Here is a 26,610-nt window from a genome sequence, read left to right on the forward strand (position 1 = left end):
CCCGGGAGGAGGTCAGGACAGAGGTGGACTCAGGGTCATCCACAGGAGGAGGTCAGGACAGAGGTGGACTCAGGGTCATCCCTGGGAGGAGGTCAGGACAGAGGTGGACTCAGGGTCATCCCTGGGAGGAGGTCAGGACAGAGGTGGACTCAGGGTCATTCACAGGAGGAGGTCAGGACAGAGGTGGACTCAGGGTCATCCCTGGGAGGAGGTCAGGACAGAGGTGGACTCAGGGTCATCCCTGGGAGGAGGTCAGGACAGAGGTGGACTCAGGGTCATCCACGGGAGGAGGTCAGGACAGAGGTGGACTCAGGGTCATCCACAGGAGGAGGTCAGGACAGAGGTGGACTCAGGGTCATTCACAGGAGGAGGTCAGGACAGAGGTGGACTCAGGGTCATCCCTGGGAGGAGGTGAGGACAGAGGTGGACTCAGGGTCATCCCTGGGAGGAGGTCAGGACAGAGGTGGACTCAGGGTCATTCACAGGAGGAGGTCAGGACAGAGGTGGACTCAGGGTCATCCCTGGGAGGAGGTCAGGACAGAGGTGGACTCAGGGTCATCCCTGGGAGGAGGTTAGGACAGAGGTGGACTCAGGGTCATTCACAGGAGGAGGTCATGACAGAGGTGGACTCAGGGTCATCCACGGGAGGAGGTCAGGACAGAGGTGGACTCAGGGTCATCCCTGGGAGGAGGTGAGGACAGAGGTGGACTCAGGGTCATCCCTGGGAGGAGGTGAGGACAGAGGTGGACTCAGGGTCATCCCTGGGAGGAGGTCAGGACAGAGGTGGACTCAGGGTCATTCACAGGAGGAGTCAGGACAGAGGTGGACTCAGGGTCATTCACAGGGAGGAGGTGAGGACAGAGGTGGACTCAGGGTCATCCCTGGGAGGAGGTCAGGACAGAGGTGGACTCAGGGTCATTCACAGGAGGAGGTCAGGACAGAGGTGGACTCAGGGTCATCCCTGGGAGGAGGTCAGGACAGAGGTGGACTCAGGGTCATCCACGGGAGGAGGTCAGGACAGAGGTGGACTCAGGGTCATTCACAGGAGGAGGTCAGGACAGAGGTGGACTCAGGTCATCCCCGGGAGGAGGTGAGGACAGAGGTGGACTCAGGGTCATCCCTGGGAGGAGGTCAGGACAGAGGTGGACTCAGGGTCATCCACGGGAGGAGGTCAAGGACAGAGGTGGACTCAGGGTCATCCCCAGGAGGAGGTCAGGACAGAGGTGGACTCAGGGTCATCCCTGGGAGGAGGTCAGGACAGAGGTGGACTCAGGGTCATCCCTGGGAGGAGGTCAGGACAGAGGTGGACTCAGGGTCATCCACAGGAGGAGGTCAGGACAGAGGTGGACTCAGGGTCACTCACAGGAGGAGGTCAGGACAGAGGTGGACTCAGGTCATCCCCGGGAGGAGGTGAGGACAGAGGTGGACTCAGGGTCATTCACAGGAGGAGGTCAGGACAGAGGTGGACTCAGGGTCATCCCTGGGAGGAGGTCAGGACAGAGGTGGACTCAGGTCATCCCCGGGAGGAGGTCAGGACAGAGGTGGACTCAGGGTCATCCCTGGGAGGAGGTCAGGACAGAGGTGGACTCAGGGTCATCCACGGGAGGAGGTCAGGACAGAGGTGGACTCAGGGTCATCCCTGGGAGGAGGTCAGGACAGAGGTGGACTCAGGGTCATTCACAGGGAGGAGGTGAGGACAGAGGTGGACTCAGGGTCATCCCTGGGAGGAGGTCAGGACAGAGGTGGACTCAGGGTCATTCACAGGGAGGAGGTCAGGACAGAGGTGGACTCAGGGTCATTCACAGGAGGAGGTCAGGACAGAGGTGGACTCAGGGTCATCCACGGGAGGAGGTCAGGACAGAGGTGGACTCAGGGTCATCCACGGGAGGAGGTGAGGACAGAGGTGGACTCAGGGTCATCCCCGGGAGGAGGTCAGGACAGAGGTGGACTCAGGGTCATCCCCGGGAGGAGGTCAGGACAGAGGTGGACTCAGGGTCATCCCCGGGAGGAGGTCAGGACAGAGGTGGACTCAGGGTCATCCCTGGGAGGAGGTCAGGACAGAGGTGGACTCAGGGTCATCCCCGGGAGGAGGTCAGGACAGAGGTGGACTCAGGGTCATCCCCGGGAGGAGGTCATGACAGAGGTGGAGGTCAGAAGGAGGTCCGGGTCAGCAGCAGGTGTTGGTCACACACATGGAGGCAGGTGGGACGGAGGCAGGGTCAAGGGACCTAGACAGGGAAGGAGGTCAGGCACGGCAGTGCAGGTCACGGTTTCTGCACCCACCACCATCCCACGTCTCTGAGACTCCACAGCTGAGGTTTCCCCCTGCAGCATGGAAGAGTGGCCAGGGAGCCAGCCAATGCAAATCAGAGAGCACGCAGCACGGGTGAGTGTCAGGCCGTGAACAGAGACACAGGTGGTCAGGGGTGGTGGTTAGGGATGTGGACTGCAAGTGCACGTGACACAGTTCCCAGGTCACAGGCCTCCAGCTGACCTTCTGGGGCCCCCAGCCTTGGTCTCCCTGCTGTGAGGTCACTATTCATGCCTGATGGGGTCCTGCCTTTGACACCCTCCCTGCAGGGCCTGGCGTGAAGCTGACCTGGAAAGACGCGCGGCCACCGAGGCTGTGAGCCGGCTCGGCCAGCAGAGCTCTCACGGCCCCCGAGGCTCCACGCCGCTCAGGGTGTTTCGTCACTCTCCACGCGGGAACAAGCCCGGGCCTCGCCAACCTGCTCGGGCAGCCTCGCCACCAGGACCCACAGGTGCAGGGGGGTCGGGGCACAACCACCACACCTTAAATGGCCACCCTCGCTGGGAAGCCAGGGGAAGAGCCAAAGAATAATAGACCAATGTCTGCCAGGTCACCCAGAGGCAGGCCACTTTTTTCTGTCTGTTTCACAGACTGAGTTCCCAGACTGCAAAACTTCTCTAATTCCGGGTCAGATGAGGAGTTAGAGAGGATGCTGGGTATCCATGATGTCGATATTCATGAACAAGGCTCCACACCCCAGTCGGCTCTGCAGCCACGTCCCTACGTGGAGGTCAAACCTTTCCATCGGAAAAAGCAAACGTAGTTCTACGCCCACCCACCCACCCCCGGGTGACTGCGCCTGACCCCTGCGCTCCGCACTCAGACCGCCAGGCCCCAGAACCTAACAGCAACACAGGGATCGTTCCAGTAAGTTCCTCCCAAGACCGCAGAGAGTAAATAACTGTCCACAGTGAAAGGCCAGGAGAGGCCTAGCCACGGCAAACGTTAAGGAGGGCTGCTCCCTGCCAATGCCTGTGCTCGGTGCGTCCACCTGGTGAGAGTGAACTCACGCCCGAGACAAGGGCACAGGGCACAGAAGCTGTCGCCATTGATTACGGCTACCATCTTCACGGCGCCCATCGCTGCTCCCAGTGCCATCCTGAAGAGCCACCCCATGACGCTGGCACTCACGCGGGGGATCTCCACCACACAGGCCCTCGTGCACGGGAAGCAGGCACTGAGGCTGAACCTCCGCTAGGAACCTCCATCACACTCTGCGGGAGGCTTGAGTTTCTCAGACCCCTTTCCTGCCTTCCCAAGCCGAGCAGCTGTGCACTGAGCACTCAGAATGCAGGCGGCTCACGTGAGGAGAGACTACACCTCCACTGTGCGTGTCAGACGCCCGTGGGAACAGCCGGGCTCCCAAAGAGGCGTGATTCCCCGATGACGCACGCGCAGGCTCCGACTGCAGACGGCCTGGGCAGCAGCGCCCGGCTCAGTTCCACCTTGTTGGGTCGGCTACTTGCAGCCAGCTGGGCACATGTCCTTCGGGGAAACCTGGGAGGGCCGCTGTGCCAGAATCCAGGACCCCGCCTTCCACACCTTCTCCTTCCCAAGGGGCCACCTCACCTCGCGGCCCTGGGGAGGCCTGAGCCCTGTCCTGCTTCATCAGGGAAGAGGCTGCAGGTTTCAGGGAGGACTCTGGCCAAGACTGAGCCTGTCTTCATCCGAAGCCGGAAGTGAAAACTGGAAATGGGATTTGCCACCCTCTTCACCCCAACTCCCTCTCAGCATCTCTGACCTCTGTCACCGCCCAGGCCGCAGCTGGAGTCGTCGGTATCATGTCCAGAAGGATGAGTCACTCGCCAGAGGAAGCCCCCCTGCCACCACCCCACAGGGCCACCCTGGAGATGGAGCCTGTCTGTGACTCATTCCGGAGGGATTCGAGCCGATTTTGTCCTACTCCAAACAGCCGGGGGACGCCGACTCGTGAACAGAGACGGAACCTTGGGAGCAGGCAACCGAGCGGGCAGGAATCCTCAGCTTAGGAGAGGAGGCCACCGTGCAGAGCCCAAGAGCAGAAAAGGCTGGACAAGGGAGAAGCCCAGGGAGGAGGCCACCGTCCAGCAGCCCAAGAGCAGAAAAGGCTGGACAAGGGAGAAGCCCAGGGAGGAGGCCACTGTCCAGCGCCCAAAAGCAGAAAAGGCTGGACAAGGGAGAAGCCCAGGGAGGAGGCCACCGTCCAGCATCCCAAGAGCAGAAAAGGCTGGACAAGAGAGAAGCCCAGGGAGGAGGCCACTGTCCAGCATCCCAAGAGCAGAAAAGGCTGGACAAGGGAGAAGCCCAGGGAGGAGGCCACTGTCCAGCATCCCAAGGGCAGTAAAGGCTGGATAAGGGAGAAGCCCAGGGAGGAGACCACTGCCCAGCAGCCAAGAGCAGAAAAGGCTGGACAAGGGAGAAGCCCAGGGAGGAGACCACTGCCCAGCACCCAAGAGCAGAGAAGGCTGGACAAGGGAGAATCCCAGGGAGGAGGCCACCGTCCAGCATCCCAAGGGCAGTAAAGGCTGGACAAGGGAGAAGCCCAGGGAGGAGACCACCATCCAGCACCCAAGAGCAGCGAAGGCTGGACAAGGGAGAAGCCCAGGGAAGAGGCCATCGTCCAGCAGCCCAAGAGCAGCGAAGGCTGGACAAGGGAGAAGCCCAGGGAAGAGGCCACTGTCCAGCAGCCAAGAGCAGAAAAGGCTGGACAAGGGAGAAGCCCAGGGAGGAGGCCACTGCCCAGCAGCCAAGAGCAGAGAAGGCTGGACAAGGGAGAAGCCCAGGGAGGAGGCCACCGTCCAGCATCCCAAGGGCAGTAAAGGCTGGACAAGGGAGAAGCCCAGGAGGAGGCCATCGTCCAGCAGCCCAAGAGCAGAAAAGGCTGGACAAGAGAGAAGCCCAGGGAGGAGGCCACTGTCCAGCATCCCAAGAGCAGAAAAGGCTGGACAAGGGAGAAGCCCAGGGAGGAGGCCACTGTCCAGCATCCCAAGGGCAGTAAAGGCTGGATAAGGGAGAAGCCCAGGGAGGAGACCACTGCCCAGCAGCCAAGAGCAGAAAAGGCTGGACAAGGGAGAAGCCCAGGGAGGAGACCACTGCCCAGCACCCAAGAGCAGAGAAGGCTGGACAAGGGAGAATCCCAGGGAGGAGGCCACCGTCCAGCATCCCAAGGGCAGTAAAGGCTGGACAAGGGAGAAGCCCAGGGAGGAGACCACCATCCAGCACCCAAGAGCAGCGAAGGCTGGACAAGGGAGAAGCCCAGGGAAGAGGCCATCGTCCAGCAGCCCAAGAGCAGCGAAGGCTGGACAAGGGAGAAGCCCAGGGAAGAGGCCACTGTCCAGCAGCCAAGAGCAGAAAAGGCTGGACAAGGGAGAAGCCCAGGGAGGAGGCCACTGCCCAGCAGCCAAGAGCAGAGAAGGCTGGACAAGGGAGAAGCCCAGGGAGGAGGCCACCGTCCAGCATCCCAAGGGCAGTAAAGGCTGGACAAGGGAGAAGCCCAGGAGGAGGCCATCGTCCAGCACCCAACAGCAGCGAAGGCTGGACTAGGGAGAAGCCCAGCATGTCGTTCTGCGGTGCACAACGTATGGTGGCAGCTTGAGACTCAGGAGCATAAACACAAGGATGCGGCAGACAAGCCTAGACAAGGGGAAGGTCTTCATCCAAGTAGGCAGGAAATGGACTGTGTGCCCAAGGTGTGGGGACCACCCTGTGGCAATGTCACCGGATCACAGCGGAGGTCCTGCAGGGGGTCCAGACCAGAGGAGCCCCCCTCTGGACCAGGCACCGCAGAGCCTGCCCCCAGCAGCCAGCCGTGTGGATTCCGCCCCAGGCTCTGACCAGGATCACTGGACAGCACAGTGAGTGACCACGGATGTCTGGCCCAGAAAGGGTGGGAACCAGCCCAGGGCCACATAGTCACAGGCCAGAATCAGGAGTACGTTCGGGGGAGTCGGGAGAATTGTAGGGGGCGATGGTCAACCTCCTCGTGATTAATATTACCACGTATCTTCCACAGGCTCGGACGATGTTCAGAGTAACTCGAACTTAAGTGAAATTAAAAAGGGATATCACACAGGCTGAGAAAAAGTGCCCTGAATCTTAACAAGTCCCCGGCACATGAACTGCCTCTCATCAGACTCAGGAACATGACTCCGTTCGAGACCCACCAAGAGGAAACCCTTATTCAGAAGATTCCAATAAAAAATCAATCACCACTTGCTTCCACTTTATCATGCACAGAACTCAACTGTGGGTTTTTGAAAACCAAAGTACAGTCTGTCTGGGGTGAATCATACTTGTGAATCCTTCAAGAGCCGGGACACGTTCATCAATAAGGTGTGAGGGCAATTGGCTGACTTACATAAGCGAACAAAATGCTCGCCATTAAAAATGAGGGGAGCCTGTCGCCGAACCTGCCGAGGGCTCACAGAGCCACACACTGAATCAACACAGAAAGCAGCAAGCAGGGCTCCTCCGACCCGCCTCCACGCTCCTGGTCACTGACGCTTCCTCCCGGTGACGGTGGCCAAGGCGCCTGAAGTTCCTTGGCCCTGAGCCCTTCTTCTTCTGCAGAGACATGACTTACCCAGGTAGACATGGTTCAGAGGGGGACATCCGTGCCTCTGGCGCAAATACCTTCCCCCTACCATACCGTGACTTGCTAGGGAAAGCCGTCGAGTGGGGTAATGAAGAGCGTGGGTTTCCCAACCAGTTGAGTGCCATAAACACGTCCAGGGGGTTACCACTAACCAGGTGACAAGGGTGGGCCGAGGGAAACTGCCAGGGGACCGGTAACTTTCTGTATTGTTCCTGGGGAGCGGTGATCACTACAGCTGCTAAAACACGCATGCATACACGCGCGCACACGCGCGCAAACACACACGCACAGTACGCAGCATTTCATTCATAGTATTTTAGGCTACGATTCACCATTCTAAAACGGTTTACGTGAAAGTGCAACCTTTGAAGTCCCGTGGCCATGAGCACATCTGGACTCTACCTCGTACAACAGGGTGAGTTTGGAGAACCACTTCACCTCTCTGGCTGGGGCTTCCTCTGTACAATGGTGATGACAGGTAGTGGGGGTGCATGGGGCACAGACTGCCGTTAAGCGTGGAGGAGGAAACGCACTTCCAACCCCTCACAGCCCCCGTTGCCCTGCAGAGGCTCAGGAACTGCCCCTCGCCTCATGTCTGAACCGAAGCACGTCAAGCGTTTGCCGCCTGCAGCTACTCCCTACAGCTGACGGGACGAGGCTGCTCTGCCCACGGCCGAATGCAGACGCAGTCCTCTCGCCTGGGCCAGATCACGGCACATCGAGGCCTCACCGCTCAGAGGAGGCAGATTTGGTCAACCAAGAGAGCCGGCAAGGGGGCCCGTGAACACAAGGTGGGACCACTGGGCAGAAGTGTGACTCATCAGGAAAGCACCACTCCCGGAAGCCTCTGGAGAAGAGGCGGATGCGCGGACGGCGGGGTGGCACAGGAGAATCACGCGGCCGCTGAGTCTGACGGAGGCTCCGGCCCAGCCCTGCTCCTGGCGGCAGCACAGTCATCACAGACCCTGAGGGGACCCCAGGGTGTCCCCTGGACCCTCCGCAGCTCAGCTTTCCCCCTCTGTGATGACCGGTTCCCATGACCTCGTCCTGGCCAGCGACAGGGGAGGAAGCCCCCGTGAGAGTCCAGGGAGCACAGACGTTGACACAGAATCGTGCAGAGCCACTGGGACCTGGCCTGGTGCCACCCAGGTTCCAGAACGAGTCCCTATTTCCTCAAAACACTCTTGGGACCAGTTCTCCAAAACGCACTCAAGTTGCTCTTTTCCTGGAGACCTCACACAGGCCCAGACGTTCGGAGCTGTTTCATGTTTTGTCCAGCCCCAAAAGCCTGCCAAAAGGGCCCCAGAAGTCGCTGGCTCCACAGTTCCCAGACACTGATGTGGAAGGTCTGTGAGCGAGTGGGCAGAGACACAGGTGCCCGGGCTTCGTCCCTGTGATACCTGAGGGAGCCAAGCATCCCAGGTCACCCTGACGCAGGTGCCCCAGGTCCCACTGAGCCCTGGCCTCTGTCACCTGCAGTCAGCCCAACCCTGCTCTCTCTCCGTGGCTGCCTGGCCCACGCAGCCCAAGTGGGCTTTGAAAACTCAGTCCAGTGGCATGGCCTTTCTGCTCCAGACCCTCCACTGGCAAAGCTCCATCAAAGTGCTTAACTGAGCAACGTGGCCCGGGATCAACTTCAGCCTCTCTCCCCAACCCCGATTATCTGTACCCAGCAAGTCCCCGAGACGCACCCGTCAGGTCACAGGAATCCGGCTTCATGATGCAGACCCAGCTGGACTCGCAGGGCACTGATGTGAACCTGCCAGGGTCACTCCTCAGATGCCTCCCGCCGCGGGCAGCTGGAGGCTGGGGAAAGCCACACCGCACACCAGCCGTCTCCTTGGACACCCGAGGCACGTGTGCAACTCTGACGGGCTGCCAGCTGGGACTCGGTCATCTCGTGGATCGCATGCAGGGATTCCATCGATCCCTCCTGTACCTTGATGGTTTCCCTGAATGAAGCTTGCATTGAAGTTCCAGGTGCATAAACACTGAATATCCACTGAGCACTCGGTGAGCGGAACATCAAGTGCACTGTGTGTGACACTAGAAAAAGGAACCAAGTCACCACCGGTGCGCTACGGTCATCAGCGGAAGGGCACCGTCTGGCCATGCCACGCCACGCTGACCAGCTCCTCAGAGAACGGTGTCCACTTACCAGGACTTCATGTTGTTGAGCACAGGCTGATATTAGTTTTGGAGCTCAGCCATGCCTTCAAAAACACATCCTACTGAAATTAGCAATAACTGTTTTCCTGACTTACGAGAATTTAGAACTTGCCCTAGGAAATTTCCCCAAATAAATTTCTTTCTCAAGTAGAAAGATAATGATGTTTGCTCTCTGGGAAGATTAAAAAAAAAAAAAAAAGTCCGATCTTTGTAGAATGAGAGCCATACAATTCCAACAATGAAAGGTCACTTCGTATCTAATGGGCTGGAAAATTTTAATCACCGTATTTGATAGCGGTCAGGGTACTAGGAGACACACCATCTCACAGACTGCACGTCCATGTCCTCCTCGGTAAGAAGAGGTTAGTGTTTCGTGAGGAATAAATGAGTCGATCCACACAAACCGCTCGGAACGGGATGCGGCATGTAACAAACGGAGAGCAGAGAGGAGCCACTGCTGTTGTTTCCAGTCACCACGGACAGGAGAATAAATCTGTGCAGATTTTGTGGAGGGCGATCTCAAGGACTTATTTGATCAGCCAACGTAAATTAATGTCCAAAAATATCCGCTGCAGCATTAAATTGGTGGACATTGGAAAATGCACAGATGCCGCTAACACAACAGAGATGAAGTAGAACATCACAGCCACGCAGAAGCACCTCCGTTCCTCAGAGGCACCCGGAACCACATCCGCACAACCGTGGGACGTGCTGGCGCAGCCTCCGTGGGAGAGGAGTAAACGGAGCTTCCGATGAGGGTGATCCTGATTCCCGTTAAAGGAAGCGGCAAAGGTGCGTGATGGGGACGTGTGCGAAGCCAAAGCTCCTCTAAGCTCACGCGGCGCTCCACGGCACGGTGACCACGGGTGACCTCTGCAGACTCTCAAGGTTCTCCCGGATTTTCCAAGCTTCCTGCAATGAGTGCAAACTCCATTTTCTACATCAGAAATAACGTTCCCCGTGTCGACCGCCTGTCCCAGGTCAGACATGGATAACTTCCGACATGCATGGATTTTTTTCCCCCGGACTGTGTTTTTAATACCCCAGTGGATGTCAGCAACTTGGTATCCTTGATGTATTAATCTTCCGAAACGGGTTTTTAAAAACTCTCCTCAGGTTCCTCCGAGAAACGAGAGCTGCCCGTCCACCCAGAGGACATCCTATTTGACACGGTTCACGGAAACTTGGACAAGCGGCGGAAGAAGCCGGAATCACCGGGCAGAGATGGGGAGCTTGGATAAGGATAAAACGAGGACGCTTTTAAAATCAGAAGGGTCCCCCCGAAACAAGGAGGCTTTACACGCAAGGAAACGAAAGGTCACCCGCGGTGGGTGACCTCTGCCTCGACCGTCTCTCGCACGCTTTCTCGCGTGATGGGGCCACTCATTCCTTCATTTCATACCGTGGAATAAATGAAGACCTCAGCAGCCCCCAGGTGAGTTCTGGAAACTGGATACAGAGGTCAGTCAGAATCAGCGTGGGGAGCAGCTCGGTGGGGGAGACCTGCCTGGGTCAGCCCCAGCACCAAGGGGAAGGGATGACCATCATCACAGTCGTGATCGACGACAGCCCTGTTTATCGGCAATTATCCTGTCATTCTACACAACAAACTCACTGCGCCGAGAGGCCTGACCGCGTACGCCACAGAGAACGGCGGAAGGACAAGCTCCCAGGCCCCAAAATGAAGTACAGGTGCCGACCACTCTCTGTGCCTTTTTCCCTGCCGCTAGGAATGGAGCCCAGGGCCTCGGGCAGGCGAGGCGAGCGCTCACCACGGAGGTGCCCCCGCCCCAGGCTGCCAGATCCTTCTGCACCGTCTGCTCCAGATCACCCTGACCAAGGCGCCCTCGGGACAGAGGGCACAGCGGCTGGTTCTCACCTGGTGGGGAGCACGGGGCAGGAAGCAGGTGCTTCTCAACTCAACTTTGATCAGCTACTCGTGGACGTTTTCTCACTAAATGGGAAACACAATCATCCTCTCGACTCTGCAAGCTCTGACGATGCCGTCCAGACGCCCAGACTCACTCCTGGGTGACTTAGAGTTGGCAAGCGCTCATCGGAAGCAGTAGACTGCGTCCCTTCAACAAGTGTCAGCCAGCAGGGGTCACAGTCACCTCCAAGACAGCCACGGTGAGCCGCCGGACACCCAGCAAAGGCCACTGGCCAGGGCCAGGAGGGGAACCTTGGACACAGGAGTCGCCTTACCGAGACCGCCACCGGGCCGGGTCTCAAGGATGACCTGAAGACGTCAGCCAGGGGCACCTGCCGCAGAGGAACCTCAGGGCCACAGGCTGACCAGCTCAGAGTCTGCAGGGACGTCAGCGCTGACAGCCCTGGTGGGTGGGGTGGGTCTGCGTGGCTGCGACAGGGAAGAAAACAGCCTGGGGCAGGCTGGAGGAGGACTGCGGAGACCCCAGACTCTTCCTAAAACTGTCCTCCTGACCTGGGGCTGGGTGGAGCAAGGCCTGGGGGAGGGGCCCTGGGCTGGATCCCCCGCTCCACGGTCCTGAGACTATCACAGAAGGGATCCTTCCTTCCAAAATGGTAAGTTTTGTAGCATCTGTCCTAGGATACTCAACTTGCCGTCCTAAGAGAGCAAATGATCCAGATTCACAAAGTGCCCCCGTGCAAAATGGTGCATGCAAATCTCTCTGCTCAAAAGATGAAGCAAAAAGACAAAAGGGGTCACTTTCACCACTAATAAAACAGCAAGCACCACTAACACGGTCCCCATGCCCGGGGGGGTGGTCTCCAGCTGGGTACCTCACCGCACCCTGGCTGTGCGAGGAAAACAGAGCCCGAGGGTCTGACCAAGCGGCCTTCCCAGGGAACAGCCCAGAGCCAGGCCAGCCCAGCACGCAGGGGTCCCCCTGGACAGCCTGTTTCTAAGCCGACCGACCATCACGGAGCAGCGTGTGTTTCCCAGCGGTTGAAAACCCATCTTTAGAGCACGGATTTGATTCTGGGTAACAGCCACACGTGTTTCTATTCCCCGTGACCATGGAGAGTCCCCGCTGCCCGTGAAACCCGCTCAGACAGCGGTGTCAGGACGGAACGGCTTCCAAAGTCCGCCACGGCCCCGAGACTGTGAACCCCGTGGAGCAGCGTTTCAGAGGGCACGTGGGATCCTAGGGTCAGAGAGGACTTGGGCATCCATCAGCTTTCCTCCTAGGAGACCCACAGACATGAAGCCGCGGGAACCTGGTCCATCACCATCACCTTCTGAACCACTCCAACCTGCTCGATTTCATCGACAGTCACAACTGCCGCCCGGGTCATCGCCGACGGGGACGTTCCCCAGGTTCCTGTGGCCTATGACACGTCCGGACGGCAGGGACAAAGCTGCTAAAGAGAAACTATAAAAACTGACTTCGCCAAAATACCAAGCGTGAGAGGCCTCCCTCCTCGTGGCGGCCTCCCTCCTCGTGGCGCAGAAGGACAGAGCACTCAGCCTGGCTTCAACAGTCCTGAGTCCGCAGGACGGGAAGCCCAAGGCTGAGGTACTGCAGCAGTCTCCGACGATCTCAAAGCCAAGCGATGCCCAGACGCCACACCACTGAGTGCACATCAGAACCCAATGTACCTGAAGACCCGGCTGGCGGTCCTAGTAACACCAGAGAGGGTCAGGTGCTCACCCCAGGCGGCGGAGCAGGTCTCCAGACTCAACTGCTCCAAAACGTGCAGCTCTATCAAGTGAGAGACGGTGGCAAAGCTGCTGGTAGTTCTCAGTTCTACAGTTCCAGCAGGAGAAGTAAGAGCTCTAAGTAAATCCGTTCAGTGGCGGAAGTCAGCATCTTAAATAACTGACACTCAGCAACTGGACACTCACAGCAAAAAAAAAAAAACAAAACTGATTCCAACCGATGCCTCCCACCTTCTGTAAATACCAACTCAAAACAGACCGGATTCCCACGTAAGCCCCCAAAACCACCTGAGACCACCACCTGAGGAAAAAAGTCACCTGGGGCTGGGTTTGTGGCTCAGTGGTAGAGCACCTGTCTAGCATGTGAGAGGCACTGGGTTCGAGTCTCAGCACTGCACGTAAATAAATAAATAAAGGTTCCTCAAAAACTAATGAAAATAATTTTTTTAAAGAATGTCCTCTGGCACTGCAGCTTGGTGGACAGTCCTCAGACAGGACCCTAAAATCCTGACCCACCCACAAACCGGACAAACTGGACCTCATCAAAAGGTACGACGCGCTGCGACGGCCTCTGCCCAGAGGGTGAAAACCCCAGCCAGGCACGGGCACAAGATGCCTGCAGACCACCGCGGACAAGGTCTCGCGTCAACGTCACCCAGAACTCCTGAAGTTCAACATTAAAAAGTCCACCTAGACCACAGCCAAAAGACACAGGGGACGTGGACGGCCAGGGGCAGGCGGCAAACAGCACCCGAGTACACACGAACGTCCCTGGTCATGAGGGAGACAAGTGAGGACGGCCGTGACGCTGGCCAGAGGAGGGGAGCCGACCCTCCTGCCACCCTGCTGGAGGGGAAACAGAGAGCCACTCTGGAAACAGCGCATACACTGAAGATCCAGCCTCGCAGCGCGACTCCTGCACAAAGGGAGTCCTGGACAAAGGGAAAGCCGGGTCCGCGGGAAGACTTCTGCTTACAGGAGCCTTATTTGTAAGGCTCAACACCAGAAACGACCAGAATGCACTTCAACAGGAGCGTGATCCCACAGACCGTCGTCACACACACCGGGGAACAACTGGAGCCGGGCCATGCCTGCCACCCAGTGACTCAGGAGGCTCAGGCAGGAGGACTGCACGTTCAAGGCCAGCCTCTGCAACTTGGTGAGACCCTGCCTCAAAGCAGAAAATAAAATGGGCCGGAGATGTGGCTCAGGGGCAGAGCACCCCGGGGGCTCAGTCCCCAGGTTGGGCCATACACCATGGACACACCGCAGCTGCCCATCTGTCCCAGCTCCCTGCCAACTCCCTCCCGATGCTCTGCTGCCTGTGTGTGGACAGGACAGGCCCAGGGCCCCCTCACAAGGCCTCTGCTCCTGCTGCTCACTCGGTTGGAACTCTCCCTGCAGGTGGCTCCGCAGCTCACGTCCTTGTCCCCTTGGGGTCTTGATAACTTCCCTGCCCCAACGAGAGGTGTGTCCACTTACACACACTTGCCTCCCTCCTCCCTTAACTATTTAAGAACCCACGGAGCTGGGGTCAGTGGACCAACTACCCAGGAGGCCCCGGAGGCGGACTGCTGAGACCAGGCGTTCAAGGCCACATCTCAAAAACCCAAATCAAGAGAAAGCACACATCGTCGGAAAAGCAAGCACAGACTCTACCTGGGAAGGAGAGACGGTAACGGGGAATCCGTCCCGCCACGGGGCACCCCTGGGGCCACAGGAGCAGCAGACAACCCGGGGCAGCAGCAGGCCTGTCACCAGCAGCACCTGCTGCGTGGACGGACTCGGGACAGATGACTATAGAGGGCACATATTAGGCTGTGCCCAGAGCTGTGGAGACGTCAGGCCACCCGCACGCCGACGTCCACAGCCTCTGCCACAGGACGATTCTTTATCTAACTGGCCCCAGCCTCCTCTCGTGTCTGGCCAACACAAGGCCTCAGCCCATTTGTGCTGCTGTCACGGAACAGCTCTGCAGGCCAGCAGGACCACACTGCTCACAGCTCTGGGGCTGGGCCGCCCAAGGCCAGAGCACCCGTCCCCACACGCGGAGAGGGCCTCCACACGGCGGGCTGGAGACAGTGCAGAGCGGGAGCCTCCTGGCCCAGTCACCTTCTCATGGTCCCCATCTTCCTGCTGTCCCACGTCAGCATCAATGACGTAAAACTGTCCTTTTAATCCAGTCCTATTACTAATTCCCTCGAGACGTGGGCTTTGACATCAGATTCCGTCTACCCAGTGCTAGCGATGGAAGCCAGGTCCTCCCACAGGCCACACACGCATCCTCCCACTGGGCTACACTCCCGGCACCCCCCACCCTTTTTTTTTTTAAACTTTGAAACAGGGTCTCACTAAGCTGCTGAGGCTGACCTTGAACGTGCAGTCCTCCTGCCTCGGCCTCCCATTCACTGGGATTACAGACGTGCTCCGTCGTGCCCATGACTTATTTTGAAAAGAAACTTCCGGTGGCTACTGACACCATTGGTGTCAGCTGGGTGTCACTGGCAAAGGTGATGAGAGAGAGATTCCGACAGTGAGGGAAAAAAGTCCTGAGCCAATCATTCACACAGAACCAGAACTGAGGAATTCTCCTGGACGAAGGCTTCAAAGATAAAGGGTAACCAACCACGCCTGTCGCCCAGCTACTCGGGAGGCTGAGGCAGGAGGATCACAAGTTCCAGGTCAGCCTGGGCAACCCGGCAAGGAGTCCGTCTCCAAATAACAGGCTGGGGCGTGGCTCTGTGGTACAGCACGAGCCCTGGGTTCAACCAGAAGAAAAGGCAGTAACAAGGAGCACCGCGTGATTTGCCAGTATCCACACCACTCCTCCTCGCCAGGACGGGCCGTGCACTGCCGCTGGGGTACTCCACTCCGAAAGCCCCGTTCTAGTGGTTGCTCTGCAAAGTGAGGTGTGTGTCTAACTCAGGGCACAACCCTGACTCCCAACAGAAGGGTACACTTGTCAAGTGAGCTCAGAGAAGTCAAGCGTCTGACCTGGAGCCACACAGCCAACCAGTGGTCCAGAACACACACACCATTCAGCGCTAAACCACAGCAGCCTCCTGACCTCCCCCACCGAGACTCCATGAGCGGCTGCTCCCATCCTCCCTGCAGCACCCCGGCTGGCTCACCCTCACCCACTATTTCTTAGCAGCACAACCAGGCTTTATTTATTTATATATTTTTTTGGATCACTTCTCTTTCAACTGCTACTAACTGCTCCTTCTTCTTTCTTTCATTGTAACCCTGAGAAGCGATTTCACTTTTATGTTCATTATTGTTCCTTTATAATCAGCTTTTGATTGCGAGCTGATTATTCTTAAATTTCCACTTTATATCACTGAAGAAAAACAGTGCTGGGTGCAATGCTCATTACAGAACCAGCCAGATTAAGTTATGCCACTGTTTTTTTTTTTTCCAAAGGCCTGCAGCACAGGTGTTAAAATGTGGGGGGCTGCTGTTCCACCCTGGGGGAGCCGTCTGAATAAAGAGAATGGGCTTTCAGGTGAGTTTCCAAAAAGACCATGGAGTTTGCCGTGTCCTTATTTAAAAGAAAACTGGAAAACACCAGAATTGACAGGTCTGGCTGAAGAGGCCTGCCCTCACCCCCTCTCTTCCTACAGGGTAACATCCTCTGGACCGCCCACCGGGGCCGCAGCGGGAGGCTGCAGCCTGGTCTTCTCAACGGCAACTCCTCTGCCTCGGTGCTGGTCCCACTCTCCGACTGGTCAGAGCTTCCGGATCTCACACTGGTGCCTTCAGGAGCCAGCACGGGAGCACAGGGCAGGACAGGAGAGGGTCCTGGCTCACGGGCCGCCTGTGACCACCGCTGGAACAAGCTCGAGGCTCCAGAGGTGCCCCAGGACAGAAACGAAGGTCGGGCTGGACGTGCAGCTGCAGACGCGCCTCACCCACCCACCCTCAGAGCAGAGTGCTCCTGTGCTCTTCATCACACAGGGTGACACCTGTGGCTCTCAGCCTGTGCAAACGTGCAGAGTAAGACGCTCACTGATGCATACCTTAGGCTCCTTGGACTGCCATCGTCAATACCGCCCGCCCGGTCAGACCCGCGTTGCCGTGACCAAAACACCCAAAAGCAACTTAGAGCAGGAAGAGGTGAACGGGGGCTCGTGGTTTCCGAGGCTCCGTCCACATGTGGCCGATTCCATGGCTCTGGGACAAGGTGGCACATACCACGGCAGAAGGGCACGGTGAGGAGCACTGCTCCACGCTGGGCAGCCGGGAAGCAGGGGTGGTGGGGTCCAGAGGTGACACGCCCTTCCAGGACACAGCCCCAGGGACCCACCCCCTCCAGCCGCGTGCGCCTGCCTGCCTGCCGTCCCCACTCAGCCTTCAGCTCTCCTGTCCTGTGGAGGGACGCAGCACACCCAAGCCACGGCAGCCACAGTCCGTGTGGCTTAAGGAACAGAATCAGGCCGTCCCGCAGCTCTGGAGGCTCACACTGGAGATGAGTGGTCGGCAGGTGGGTCTGTGCAGGGCGGGGACAGGGAGTCTGTCCCGTGCTCCCGGCTCCTGTGGGCTGCCGCCAGTTTGGCTTGCAGAAGCCCCGGCCTCATCCCCACCGCTTTCTCCCCACGGGTGACAAGCTGTGGACAAGGACAGCAGTCCTGTTGGACTAGGACCCCTAGACACAGGGTCTCGTTCTAAGGTACTGGAGGCTAGGACTTCAGGAAGTTCCACCCGGGATGGTCCAGTTCGATGACCACTGTGAGGGGCATCCGGGACCTTGTCACTGCAGGAACAGCAGTGACAACAGGCTCAGAGTCTCTGAGCCAGGGTTTGCCACCTCTGAAAAGGCGTGGCCACGGCAGCACTGATGCCTACCCCCCAGGTCGGCGCCAGGACCCCACAGGACCACGTCTTCAAAGGCCAGCTGCAGACCACATCCCTAGAACGTGCTGGATCCGGGCAGATGCCCGTCTTTCCGAGTTTTCCAGGCGTTACTACTAGCCATGGTCTGGGTGAGGCCAAGAGAAGCAGAACACTGTACCCCTGAGCACCAGGAGCCCCCCGTTTCCCCACAGGCCCCCGGGCAGACTGCAGCTCCCAAGTCTCCTCCCTGGGCTACCCTCCACCTCCTGAGCCCCCGGCACGCCACGCCACGCTGACAGATGCCCACGGGAAGGGTAAATGGTGCCAGTGTTTTACAGACTGTTACCAGGAGGACCCTTCCCAACAGGCACCTTAGACGTGGGAATTGGAAACCAAGCCCCAACTGTACCTGAGACTCCAGTCTTCACATGTGCCCACTGGAATACACTGCCGCCAGGGGCAGCAGCCCAGCGCAGGAAGTGACCCACCGCCCCCCCCCGACCCATGAAGGCACAAACGGAGCCATTCACCGGGGATGAAACCCCCCACGGCCTCGCGGGGAAAGCCATGACGGTGCTATCACACGGGAACCCCCCGCCATGTCACGCTGGACCACAGGAGCCAGTCACTGGGCGGTGTGGCCGGGCTCCTCCCAGGTGACTAGTCAAAGTCACGGCAGGTGACGAAACACCCTGCGCTGCGTGGAGCCTCGGGGGCGTGAGAGCTGTGCTGGCGGAGCTGGCTCACAGCCTCGGTGGCCGCGCGTCTTTCCAGGTCAGCTTCACGCCAGGCCCTGCAGGGAGGGTGTCAGAGGCAGGACCCCATCGGGCATGAAGAGTGACCTCACAGCGGGGAGACCAAGGCCAGGGGCCCCTGAGGGTCAGCTGGAGGCCTGTGACCTGGGAGCCGTGACCAGACCTCTTGTGCCCCGTCTCCGTTTGCTTGGGCGTCTGCTTAAAGGGCGCAGGGTCTCCGTGGGGCAGCTGAGTACGCTCCGTGCGGATGTTGCTGGGGGCTGCCAGCGACATGAAGGGACGCGGTGCTGACCTGGTGGGCTCGACTTCACCCCCGGACACTGACAAAGCACCAGGACTCTCAACAACAGACAAGGCCACAGCTCAGTGCCTGTGGTTTCAGACGTCCATGGAGCATCGGCAGGAACAATTGGTCATCAAAAAAAGCACTTCCTTCGCCTCCTCCCTCAGAGCCCCGAACTGGACCCAAGACACTGCTCCCGGTGCACAGCTGACCACCCCTAAAGGAGGACTGTGTCACTTATTGAAAACTTCAGAGCCCCAGGAAAGGGACACTTCTGTGACCTGGGGGAAAGGTGCAGCCCAGCAGTGGACGCTTGCCCAGGGTGCCCAGGGACTGGGCTCCCTCCCAGCTCTGCAAGAAAAACAACAAGGACTCCAAGGAACACGGGAAACTGTCCCCAAGCACAGCAGGGGGCTCCAGGAGAGGGCCACCTGCTCAGGACGCCAGAACGGCACTGACAGACAGACGGAAGCCCCTCCCTCGGCATCCCTGCTTGGGGCCTTTAATGGAAAAGGAAAGGGAGTCTATTTCTCTCATCTTTATATAAACTTTAACTCTGTAAATTCCCCCCGTATTAAAGTAATATTTTATATAAAATACAGTCGTAAAATCTATTTTATGCCACTCATAAAAGCCTCACCGTAAATTGGCGTGGAAGAAGAAGACGGGATCCAGTGCGCGCACACCCCGCTCCACCAGGGGCCTGGGAGCTGCGGCTGGACTCTGCGGGCGGGCGGGGGAGGCCCGTCTTCCACCGGGGGCTGCAGGGCTCCAGCCCTCAGTGGCCAGCACACAGCCGCCTTCTGAAATGGCCGCAGACAGGCTGCTGACAGCCGCGCCCTCTCGGAAGTGACCCGGCTTTTCCAATTAGCCAGACGCGACTTTCTTTTCCTCATGTTAATTATAAAAGAGGGAATAACTGGAAAACTCTTTTGAGTTTGCCCCGCAGCCCTCGTCTTCGATTCTGAAGTTACAGGTGAAGAAACACCCTGCGCCGAGCTCCGGCTCTTTAGGAAGAAGCACTCATCGTGAGCAGCTCTCCCGGAGTCAGGGATAACTGGCAGCTCTCAGCTTTCTGCGTGACTCACTAAAAGCCCACGGAGACCTGCAGGTCACAGGACAGTCAAACGTTCAGAGGCCAGTGACCCCGTGAGTCCCCAAAGTGCAGCGCGTGGCAGTGGCGGGAGCAGCCGCAGCAGCGGGCGCCCATCAGAAAGCAGAGCACCCTGAGGGCGCCTCCTGGAGAGCAGGTGGGCACTCAGCTGAGACAGGAGCACGTCTCCACGACCCAGCCCCGGGCGCCAGCGGACGTCCTTCCCAACACACTGCACCTGGCCGTGCACCCTGAGCACCCAGGGGACCACGGGCCTCTCCTCCACGTCACTGCCCCCTTCACTTACAAGTCCTGCCTCACTGTTAATGTCCCTTGCAGGTCATGGGCGGAGGGGACTGAGGGGAAGACAGGGCCTCCAAGGAGCCTCTGCGGGCACGCACACCTGGACATGAGGTACCAGGGACACACTGGGGGCCCCTAGCACTCCAACACTGAGTTGCACCCTGACCCTTTGTGCTGTTTACTTTGAGACCAGGTCTCACCGAGTTGCTGAGGCTGGCCTCCCACTCAGGATCCTCCTGCCTCAGCCTCCCAAGCAGCTGGGATTCCAGGCGTGAGCTACCATGCCTGGCCGAAGGAGACTATTTACAGGAATAACACTTCCTGGTTTATTGACCAATGATTCATCACTCGGGGCACAGGGCCTAGGTGTCTCTGATGCTCAGCGTGACTCTGGGAAGTGAGTCTTGTGACTATCTCCATTCTGCAGACAGGAAGCCAAGAACATTCCAAGTTTCACCAAAACTAAGAGGCCAACATCGGCAAGATAGACCCATTTAATGTGCCTCGGGGGAAAATCCACCCACTGCTCCATGACACAAAGCCTAAGGAACACGTGCGTCTCAGAGATGTCAAAATGTGGAAAAGTACAATAAAACGTGTGCCTAACTGTCACAAGGTCACAAACCCACAAGCACAGAGACCAGGATTCGAGCCCAGGCCTGTGGCTCCGAGGCCGGCTTTCCCTGATGGCCTGGTGTGACTGCTAACAGCCTTCCCTTCTGCTCTCAAATGCACCTCAGCCGTAAACATGAATAAGGGATCTCCCTCGGACACTCGGGCTGGTCGGGTCCTGGACCTCAGCCTGGGCAACGTGGGGGAGCGGAGCCAACCTGGGGAGCAGCTGCTTCTGCAGAGAACTAAGGGCAGGCTACCCAGGGGGGCCCTGCAGAAAGCAGCTTCAAACAACTCAGACAGATCCTCCCTGGAAGCGCACAGTGCAGGTCACCAGGAGGCCCAGAGCATGCCTCCTGGCCCCGGGAGAGCCCCTGTGCACACCAGCCTGGCAGGGCTCACCGGCCCAGTGACACCTGCTTGACCACTTAGGGATGCGCTACCCAGAGCCACCTGGCCCTGCCATGACAGAACAGGCTGAGGCAAGCCCGTGGCCACTGCCTGGACACCCTGGCGAGGTCACTCAGCTCAGACCAGAGTGGACAGAAGAGCAGCTTCAGGCCCCTAGGAGGCCAAGAGGGAAGAAAGCGACCTGAACGTGCACGCAGGGCGAAGCCGAGAGCAGGCGGCAGCCATTCCTGAGGACAGAAGACGCACACGTCTCCTGTGCAGCGACCCTGCCCACGCTGCCCCCAGGCCCCTGCTGCACCCAGGCCCACACTGCACCCAGACCCACGCTGCCCCCAGGCCCCTGCTGCCCCCAGGCCCACACTGCCCCCAGGCTCGCGCTGCCCCCAAGGCCCCTGCTGCCCCCAGGCCCACGCTGCACCCAGACCCACGCTGCCCCCAGGCCCCTGCTGCACCCAGGCCCACGCTGCACCCAGACCCACGCTGCCCCCAGGCCCCTGCTGCCCCCAGGCCCACGCTGCACCCAGGCCCCTGCTGCACCCAGGCCCACGCTGCCCCCAGGCCCCTGCTGCCCCCAGGCCCCTGCTGCACCCAGGCCCACGCTGCCCCCAGGCCCACACTGCCCCCAGGCCCACGCTGCCCCAGGCCCCTGCTGCCCCAGGCCCCTGCTGCCCCCAGGCCCACGCTGCACCCAGGCCCACACTGCCCCCAGGCCCCTGCTGCACCCAGGCCCACGCTGCACCCAGACCCACGCTGCCCCCAGGCCCCTGCTGCACCCAGGCCCACGCTGCACCCAGACCCACGCTGCCCCCAGGCCCCTGCTGCACCCAGGCCCCTGCTGCCCCCAGGCCCACGCTGCCCCCAGGCCCACGCTGCCCCCAGGCCCACGCTGCACCCAGACCCACGCTGCCCCCAGGCCCACGCTGCCCCCAGGCCCACACTGCCCCCAGGCCCACGCTGCCCCAGGCCCCTGCTGCCCCAGGCCCCTGCTGCCCCCAGGCCCACGCTGCACCCAGGCCCACACTGCCCCCAGGCCCCTGCTGCCCCCAGGCCCACGCTGCACCCAGACCCACGCTGCCCCCAGGCCCCTGCTGCCCCCAGGCCCACACTGCCCCCAGGCCCACACTGCCCCCAGGCCCACGCTGCCCCAGGCCCCTGCTGCCCCCAGGCCCACGCTGCCCCCAGGCCCACGCTGCCCCAGGCCCCTGCTGCCCCCAGGCCCACGCTGCACCCAGACCCACGCTGCCCCCAGGCCCCTGCTGCCCCCAGGCCCACGCTGCACCCAGACCCACGCTGCCCCCAGGCCCCTGCTGCACCCAGACCCACGCTGCCCCCAGGCCCACGCAGCCCCCAGGCCCCTGCTGCCCCCAGGCCCACGCTGCCCCCAGGCCCACGCTGCCCCCAGGCCCCTGCTGCCCCCAGGCCCACGCTGCCCCCAGGCCCACGCTGCACCCAGACCCAAGCTGCACCCAGGTCTGCTCCTCTCCGTAGCCCTGCCCCCAGGTCTCCTCCTCTCCATGGCCCTCCGCTACCAGCACAGCAGAGGGTGCAAGGGGATGCAGTAGGCAAAGCCAGCAACCTCTGAGCTGGCCAGTGACCGGAGACCGAGTCCATGAGGATGAGCTGGAGATTCTCTTGCTGTCTGAATTATGAAATTCTGGCCGGATGCAGCAGCACACACCTGCAATCCTAGCAGTTTGTGAGGCTGAGACACAAGGATCACAAGTTTGAGGCCAGCTTCTGCGACTTAGTGAGACCCTGCCTCAAAATTTAAAAAAAGCAAACATGGCTGTGGGTGCATAGAGCATTTGTGCAGCATGTACAATGCCCTGATCCAACCTGCAGCCCAGCCTAAGTAAGTAAGTAATAACCATAAAACTCTGGGAGACAGAAGCTGGGTGGGAGGGGAGAGGCGGGAGTGGACAGCCACAGGTAAATGCAGATTATGAAGAAAGGTTGCTGCTAGCAACTGACCAGGTGGGCAGTGGACGGGGCAACTGACCAGGTGGGCAGTAGATGGGGCAACTGACCAGGAGGTCAGGGGCAACTGACCGGGTGGAGAGCACACAGGCATGAGGAGCCACCCACCACCCTCAGGTCTGTACACCCCCTCCCCTCCCCTCCCTTCCCCTCCCCGGGGAGCCAAGTCCAAGAAGTCCTCCCTCCACCAACGAGGGCTGTGGGCCCAGCTCAGAGAAGGGCAAAGAAGTGCTGCCCATGGCGGCAGCAGGCCCAGGACGGCCCTGAGGCTGGGCAGACAGAGACCTCCACTCCTCCCAAGCCTGGCTCACCTGGGTCTGTCCCTTCCTTCACAGGCCTGCTCTCTTCCCAGGTCCCTAACCATGTCCACAGCACACCTGGGCACGGGGACAGGGCACAGCTCCCCGCCCAGGACAGGCCAGCAATGGGCCCTGGCAGGGAGATCATGGGTCCTGTCCAGCCGCGTGTTTATTAACGTCCATCGTTACCCCCATCCCCACTCCACCCCCACTCCATCTCAGGGGCCGTCCTGGCGCTGCCTGCTGTCCTGGGATAACCACTGATGAACGTCACCCTCAGAAGTGTCCCAAGTTGGGTGACAAACAGGTGGCCCTCACCTCCATCGTCCCCCACCGTATGTGCTTCATGTAGGGGGTGCTGTCAATCAACCCAAGACACACGTAAGGATACACTCAGCATTCCGAGACGCAGAGATGTGAGAAAGAAAAACAGGTAAGATACACCGACGTTCCAGGATCACCAGGCTGTTCAGAGTGTGGACGGCAAGATCTGAAGCAGGTGGCCTGGTCCCAGTCCTGGCTGATGCCTCCTATCCTGGTGCAGTGACTCAGCTCCGAGTCCACGCAAAATCCTCAGCTGGGCTCCGTTCTCGTGGGCCTCCAACGCTGTGCACACCACATCCAGAAAACAAAACCCTGCCCCCTGGTTCACCTCTAAAGCCCTCCATGGCTCCCCACTGCCCCGAGAGCAAGCTCAGCTCCGCCACCCAGCTCACGTGGGTCCCCAGGACTCTGCTCCCCGCTCCAGCCTCATCTCCTCACTCCCTGCTGCTCAGACTCCACAGGCAGCCCTGCCGAGCCTACTCAGAGCCTCTGCCAGCCCAGAGGTAGAGAAATGGGTGGGGTGGAAAAGCGAGGCCAGACCCCCGCCTCACCCACAGGACTCAACTTCCAGTGGCCCCCGTGCGTGGCTGCATCTCCACGTGTTTCCTCTTCCCCGCAGTCTGCAGCACCAGTGAATTTAGAGGTGAGGCTAGGAGTCCCCGCCTACCTTCCTGGTGAGGGCCTAAGGGCTACTCTTACAGTCATTTCTGAAAGAGAGAAAGCTGGCCAGGGACTCAGCACTGGTCAAAGTCTGAAGTGGAATACCAGGAAACTCCGTCCTGACGGCCATCCCCCACAGTGCACGCTAGGAAGCTGGTGAAATGTCAGGGTTCCCCCAGCACCCGGGGCCCAAGGCCAGGCTGATTCAGACAGACGGCAAAGGCCTTGGGACAGAGCGGATGCCGGCCACCCTCCAGATGGCCCATCTCAAACCTCTGACGCACGTGAAGCCAGACGCCACCCAGTCCACAAGCCAGCTGCAGACCTTCCCAGACAGACTGACCCCAGGGTACAGCTCCCCACATGACCCTCACCCCTAGAACCACGGAGCCCCCCTAGACCGTCACCCCGTCCGCCCGTGGGAGCCTGGAGATAAGGGGACCCTGGGGGCCGGTTTCCTCCAAGCGCCTCCCCTTTCTCAGGTGTAAACTGGGGATACTCGCTCGTGTGCCCCACACGCTGTTCCAGCCTGGACATGAAATAAGACACACGGAAGCACCAACCAGTGCCCAACTGAGATGACAGCACATGATAAATGTCTATGGAGTCTGGGAAAGGAGTTATTCTAGCTCAATAAAGCCTTTAAAAAGAGGCAAATAAACTTAGCTTCAAGTTCCCTGCAAGAGAAAGAACCACTGCAGGCCCATGGTCTCATCCCAATGCCGAACGTTTCACATATCATCTTATTTAATCTGTGCAGCCACCTGCGAGAACAGACGGTTCTTCCCAGGCTGCAGAGCAAGAACACGGGGGATCCAGAACTTGAACTCAGGTGAATTCGAACCCAGAGCGCTGGCCCTCCACCCCTGTGCTGCTGTTTCCTAGACCCCAAGGCCAGACAAGAGCCCAGCAGGACAACTGTGCAGAGCTGACCACCAGGCCCAAGCTGGCAGAGGCCAAATGACCAAGGGCAAGGAGACTGGGAAGGCAGGCGGGCAGGTTAAGTGAACAACTAGGCCCCCGCTGGGCCTTCTGGTGACAGCGTCATGACGTAAGAGCATCATGTTCATCAGTGTGGGGCAAGCAGCGCCCGACACTGTGACCAGGCGAGGTACCAGGCGGCATCTCCATGCCTCAGAGCCTCTACAGGAGACGGGACGGTGCTTTCTCTCTGCAGCAATGTAAGGGTTAAAGAAACTGGTGTGACAGTCCCTTTGCCATCCACTGCAGCTAAACACTCCATAACTGGTCCTGTGGTCCTGCTTCCATGGAAGCCTGTCCTGCACACCTCACGAGCCCCTTCCTCCTCCTCCCGCTGCCTGGAGCACCCACACGGGCCCTCCACGTCCCTGGGCCACTGCCCGCTCTGCCCCGGGCGCCCACTCAGGCACAGACCACGGGCAAGCCCGGGAGGCAGCAGCCAGGATAAAAGCTTCTCCCTGGTCCAGCTTACATCCCACCAGGGGAGAAAGCAGAGACACAGTCAACCAAAGACAGCCGTCAAGTACCGTGAAGGACGGATGATAAAGACCCAGGGCCACTACGAGGGGAGGACCTGTCTGAAGGAGCTGTGACACTGAGGTCCAAGTCCTCAGAGACCCCGGGCCCACAGGTCGACTGTGCCGGCCAACCTGAGCTCCTGCAGGGCAGGGCCACGGCGTCCTCTGCACTCAGCGTCTTGGCTAAGTGCGTCCCTCTGCCCAGGATTCTCCTGACCACTGGGTTGTGGACAAGAACCAAAGCGCTGGGGTTTCTGCCTCTGGGGGGCTTCCTGGGCGTAGCCACGCTCCACAGGTGAGCCGTGTTGGCTGGATTTCCAGTTAGGGGCTGGTGACCTGCCCAGTCCTGAGCTCTCTGCAGGCCTATGCTCCCTCCTCGCTGCCTACAAGTCCACCTCCTCTCCCCACCCTTCCCCACCTCCTCTCCCCACCCTTCCCCACCTCCTCTCCTCACCCTTCCCCACCTCCTCTCCCAACCCTTCCTCACCTCCTCCCTCTTCCTCACAGAAAAGCGCCTGCCGGACGCCCACAGCAGCTTCCCCTGGAGAGCCGCCTCCGCGGGTGCCCTTCCCGCGGAGCTCCGGGTGCACCCAGACTGCGGGCAAAACGTTCCATCAGGTCACCAACGGTGCCGCCTTTGAATGTCAACTCCAGATTGAGTGGAGAGGGGGGCGCCAGGACTCGGGGCCTGGGGTGACTGGTGGGATTTCTTTTCCTCCCCACAAGAGGACATCCCGAGGCACTTCCTGGGTTTTGTGCCTGCAGAACCGGCCAAGGAGCGAGGGCAGCAGCTCTCACCCGGCGGGGCCCTGCGTCCAGCCCCTGCCTGTTGAGGAGATGCCTCACTTACAGCAAACAGAACCGA

At 59.6% G+C, this 26,610-nt stretch overlaps 1 protein-coding gene across 3 annotated transcripts in view; it reads right to left on the bottom strand.

Annotated features, from left to right (window-relative positions):
* The window catches only part of Suclg2 (succinate-CoA ligase GDP-forming subunit beta), a 181,312-nt gene that overhangs the window by 150,756 nt on the left and 3,946 nt on the right, over nucleotides 1–26,610 (bottom strand). The window contains exon 1 of one of the 3 annotated variants that reach the window (XM_078033630.1): nucleotides 26,233–26,251. The exons of the other annotated variants lie outside the window; for them this stretch is intronic. The gene's annotated coding sequence lies outside the window, so the exon portion shown is untranslated. Of the gene's footprint in view, nucleotides 1–26,232; nucleotides 26,252–26,610 lie in introns of those variants that run through there. 3 annotated transcript variants of the gene reach the window in all.

Source organism: Ictidomys tridecemlineatus, chromosome 16, assembly GCF_052094955.1.
Source record: "Ictidomys tridecemlineatus isolate mIctTri1 chromosome 16, mIctTri1.hap1, whole genome shotgun sequence".
NCBI classification, from domain to species: domain Eukaryota; kingdom Metazoa; phylum Chordata; class Mammalia; order Rodentia; family Sciuridae; genus Ictidomys; species Ictidomys tridecemlineatus.